The sequence below is a fragment of the Aotus nancymaae genome, unplaced genomic scaffold, assembly GCF_030222135.1.
Source record: "Aotus nancymaae isolate 86718 unplaced genomic scaffold, 86718_ANA_hifiasm-v0.15.2.pri h1tg000040l, whole genome shotgun sequence".
In the NCBI taxonomy this organism is placed as follows: domain Eukaryota; kingdom Metazoa; phylum Chordata; class Mammalia; order Primates; family Aotidae; genus Aotus; species Aotus nancymaae.
In genome coordinates, this window is record NW_026988454.1 from 9,009,101 (window position 1) to 9,014,245 (window position 5,145).

A 5,145-nucleotide genomic window follows, 5' to 3' on the forward strand; every position below is an offset into this window, starting at 1 on the left:
AAGTCATGAGGGCTCCACCCTTGTGAATGAGATTACAGTCCTTCTAAAAGACACTTGGGCAACGTGATGACACAGCTACAACACGCCATCCATGGAGCACAGCACCCTCACCAAACACCAAATCCGCTGGCACCTTGATCTTGGACTTCCAGCCTCAGAACTGTGAGCAACAAATTTCTGTTGTTTATAAATGACCCAGTCTGGCGAGGCGAAGTGGCTCTCGCCTGGCAATCCCAGCACTTTCAGAGGCCAAGGCAGGTGGATCGGGAGGTCAGGAGTTCGAGACCAGCCTGACCAACATGGTGAAACCCCATCTCTACTAAAAATACAAAAATTAGCCAGCATGGTGGCATATGCCTGTAATCCCAGCTGAGGCAGGAGAATCGCTTGAACTCAGGAGGTGGAGGTTGCAGTGAGCCAAGATTGCACCACTGCACTCCAGTATGGGCAACAGAGTGAGACTCGGTCTCAAAAAATAAATGAATAAAATAAAATAAATGACCCGGTCTAAGGTATTTTGTTACAGCAGCCAAATAGACTAAGATGCATGGTCTCATGGTCCAGCCCTTACTTGTATACGAGCTTCTTATTCCTATTAAACGAGTCAGTCAAGATGGGAATGATAATTCGTTTCCTCTTAGATGTGTGGAAAATGACCACAGCTCCGACAGGGTTGCAGGACATGCCAGTACTCAGGGCTGGTATCGAGTGTCGCATAATATACCTAGGTTCTTGCACGAGGGAGCATATTCTCTGGGAAGAGATGAACCATCTTTGTCTTTGCAGTTGATTCCCACGTCTCAGGTGTGAATTTCTCTGATCCTTTGTGCCATTGAGCTATTATTTCTTCTAAAACACCACACGTCCTGGAAAGAAAAGAAAGTCATCGGATAGATAGGTGGGTAGGGAGGTAGAGAGATGATATATGCAGTCACAAATATCTTTTTTCGTTTTTTGTTTGTTCATTTGTTTTTGAGGCAGAGTCTTCCTCTGTTGCCCAGGCTGGAGTGCAGTGGTATGATCTCGGCTCACTGCAACTTCTGCCTTCTGCGTTCAAGTGATTCTCCTGCCTCTGCCTCCCCAGTACAATTTTGTATTTTTAGTAGAGACGAGATTTCACCAAGTTGGCTAGGCTGGTCTCAAACTCCTGATCTCAAGTGATCCATCTGCCTTGGCCTCCCAAAGTGCTGGGATTACAGGCATGAGCCACTGCACTAGGCCTTAAAATTCTTTTTCAATTAAATTCTTGGTTCAAAGAAACAGAAGCAGAGGACCATTCTGTGTGCATTGAAGGTTGTTTAAAGCCCCTCCCTCTCCTCCTTCCCTCCTGTCCCTCTCCTTTCCTTCCCCCTCCCTCTCCTCAACCTCCTTCTCCACTTCCCCTCTCTCTTCTCCATCTCCCCTCCCCCTTCCTTCCCTCCTCCTCGGCCCACTTCCCCTCCCACTTTCCTCCTCCTCCCCTCCCCCTTCCTGCCCCATCCTCATCTTCTCCTTCTCTCCCACTGTGTCTCTCCATCTCTAGGGCAAAGCATGGCCAGGAGGTATGGGCTATAAAGCACACAATACCTAAAAGCTATATTATTGCTCAGGGAAAAGAGGACGTCTGTGGTTTTGCCCACCAGATTTCCATTAAAAGGATTCATCTTAGATCAGCGTGATTGGAACTAATAGAGAGCTTGCCACAGCTTCTAACTTTGCCTTTCACTGAGGATCCCTGTGGGCGTGTTGGGCTGCAACTGCTAGGATAAGGATCAGTTCTGGAAATAGCTTTGGAGCTGTTAGGATGATGACTCTTTTATGGCGGACCATTAACAACTACATCAAATTGCCCATCTGAATTATGAACTGTAGTAGCCAATAGTTATTGCAGGTCAAGTCATGCATAATCGCCAGGGCGTTTTTATGTGAACTTTGCCAGTCATTTCTTGATGTGGTCCCATAAGATTATATCACCATATTTATGCTGTACCTTTTCTGTTTTTAGCTATGTTTGGAGACACAAATACTTCCCATTGTGCTACAGTTGCCTGCAGTATTCAGCAGGCAACTTGCTGTGCAGGTCTGTAGCCTGTGAGCAGTAGGCTCCACCATTTAGCCTAGGTATGTGGTGGGCGATACCATCTAGGTTTGTGTAAATGCACTCTATGATGTTTCCAAACAACGCAATTACCTAACAACGAACTCCTCAGAACATATCCCCAAGGCGAAGCAACACATGACTGTATATTTCAGAGCTCCTACGAATTTGCCTACATTAAAAGTGATTGGGGGCCAGGTGCAGTGGCTCACATCTGTAATCCCAGCACTTTGGGAGGCCGAGGCAGGTGGATCACATGAGGTCAGGAGTTCGAGACCAGCCTGGCCAACAAGGTGAAACTCTGTCTCTACTAAAAATACAAAAATTAGGTGGGCAGGTGGCAGGTGCCTGTAATCCCAGCTACTCAGGAGGCTGAGGTGGGAGAATCACTTGAACCCAGGAGGCAGAGGTTGCAGTGAGCCAAGATCATACCATCGCACTCCAGCCTGGGCAACAGAGCGAGACTCCGTGTCAAAAGAAACAAAAGTGATTGGGGTGGGGTGGGGTGGGTGTAGAACAATTGGTTAGAGACAGTAGTATATTCTACCAATGTTAAACATCAATTGGGACAACAGCAAGTCTGCTTGTGCACAGGTTGTGTCTCTGAAACATCTAAGGAGCGAGTTCTCAATCTGAGATCATTTTCAAGTTTCTGTAAAGCAGCCAGGAGGTTGGCTGGATGACCTCACAAATCCTCTTCCTACTCCAACATTCTTCTATCTGATGGGAAGAAACCCAGAGAAACCAGACACAATTGTGCAAAGACATTCTTTTTAAAGGTGTTACCCAATATTTGTTCGATTTTTTGTTTTTCAAGCAGAGCCTTGCTCTGTCACCCAGGCTGGAGTGCAGTGGCACGATCACAGCTCACTGCAGCCTTGACCTCATGGGCTCAAGCGATCCTCCCACCTCAGGTGCATGCCACCATGCCCAACTACTTGTTTTTTCTTTTTTGTAGATAACAGATCTCACTGTATTGCCAAGACTAGTCTCAAATTCATGGATCCAAGCAGTCCTCCCCACTTAGCCTCCCAAAGTTCTGGGATTACAGGCCTAAGCCACAAAGCCCAGCCCAATTTCTGTCTTTCAATCCAAATACAGAATATGTCATCAAACTTAATTGACTGCTTCATGCACACATGGTGCTTCTCACCCGAATGTCCCAGAGCTGGCTCGCAGGCAGCAGGCTGCCTTGTTTACCTGTGTCTCTCTACCAGCCGCACAGTGCCTGTCACCAAGGAGGAACTCAATAATCGGTGATTGAACGAGTGATTGAAAAACTTCACTGGCTGGATGGATGCACGGTGTCTGGTGCTAGGATCAGGAGGTGGAGTAACTTGGGAAGACAGCGCAGCCCACTGGGATCCAGGAAGACAGGACAGCTGGAATCAAATGAAAGGCACCCGAGAGAGGTTTCGGCTGAGGGACTGAAGTGCAGCTCCTCTGTTACAATTATACCTGACTGCCTGGGCAGGGCCACTCTAAAGCTCCTAGTTTCTTATACAAGGGCCTGTTACCTGCTGGTCTGAGCTACATCCCCTCCAGGAGGCAGACATCTTTGTGTGTTTTGAGTAGCTTCCATGCCTTGTGTATACATCTACTATTAATACCAATGTGGGTAGATCCCAAGCCAGGAGGAGGAAGCCAGCGGTGACCCCATCAGCAGCCAGGGGCTGAGAGGCCGGTAGGCAGCGGCGGTCCCAAGGGGCGGCACTGCTCCCTGAAAGCGGTTGCACAGCTGGACAGGTGGGGCACAGAGCCATGAAGCTGGACAGCCTCAGTGTCCTCTACAAAGGCAAGCCCAAGGCAGTGCCACCCAAAGCCGCACCACCCAAAGCCTCCTACGGTAACGTGGCTTCCTTCAGCTTCTTCTAGAGATCCAGTGTTCAGGAATTCATGACCTTCACGAGTCAACTGTGGAGCGCTCATCCAAAGGCACTAGAGCGTCAGTCAAAGAACGAGACTACCTGTGCCATGTCAGTGTCCGGAATGACGGTCTTGTAGGTGTGTCCATTGCTGACAGTGAACGCCCATCCCGAGTGGCCTGTACCTTACTGGAGTACTCACTAGACGAATTCTCCAAGCAAGTCAACAGGATAGACTGGCCAGGAGGATCCCTGCTACAATCCATTCTGCAGCCCTGGATGGTCATCTCGGTAGATACCAGAACCCACGGGAAGCTGACCCCATGACTAACGTGCTGGCCAAACCAGATGAGACCCAAATCATTCTGCACAACACCTCGGAGCCTTTGTTTGAGCAAGGTGAGAAGCTAGGTGGGTTGGTGTCCAAATCCAAGGTTCTGGGAACACAGTCTAAAGCCTTCCCTAAAACTGCCCAGAAACACAGCTCGTGCTATGCAATCACATGATGCAGCCCACCAGAGGCCCAGCGCTGGAAAGACAGACACCATCATTCACATCAGAGCTGCAGCCCCCAGAGAAGAAGAGACAGCCCTAGACGAGGACCCAGAGAAGTTCCCAGGAGAAACAGGGATGGTGGAAGGATGGGAATGTTCAAATTAATATGTGTGGTAGTGATTCTTAGAAAGGATTTGAGGTCCTCAAAGGTGTATTTTTGGGCAAATGAAACCATAAACTCCAACAGGCTTCTGGAGAAAAAAAAAAAAGAATATCAATGTGTTTCTAGAACAGTGCCTGGCACATAGCAGATACCTCTTGTGGTTATTGAAGAAATGGACATATTCAGAATGAGAAGGTTCACTCTGCATCTGAGGGGAGAACTATTGCTTTTCGACCAACACAATATTTGTTGTGGTGCAGAGCGGCTGCACATTGGGAAACACGGGCTTCCATGTGACTCGTGTGCACTGATGGCTGCACACCGGCTCTACAGGGGAAGCGTTAGTGGTCAGAGCCAGCTGCCTGGGGGGCTAGCCTGCTTCGTGGCTCATGAGTTACGAGCCAGTCGTAACCACCCAGGGGATTCACCTTGCCCGCTGCCTAGACAGAGCCGACTCATCAAGACAGGGGAATTGCAACAGACAAAGAGTAATTCATGCAGAGCTGACTGTGCGGGAGACCAGAGTTTTATTATTACTCAAATCA

General features: G+C 48.6%; 1 pseudogene; it reads left to right on the forward strand.

Moving 5' to 3' along the window:
- Positions 1–3,838: 3,838 nt before the first annotated feature.
- LOC105724763 (synaptobrevin homolog YKT6-like) lies at positions 3,839–4,448 on the forward strand (annotated as a pseudogene).
- The last annotated feature ends 697 nt before the right edge of the window (positions 4,449–5,145 follow it).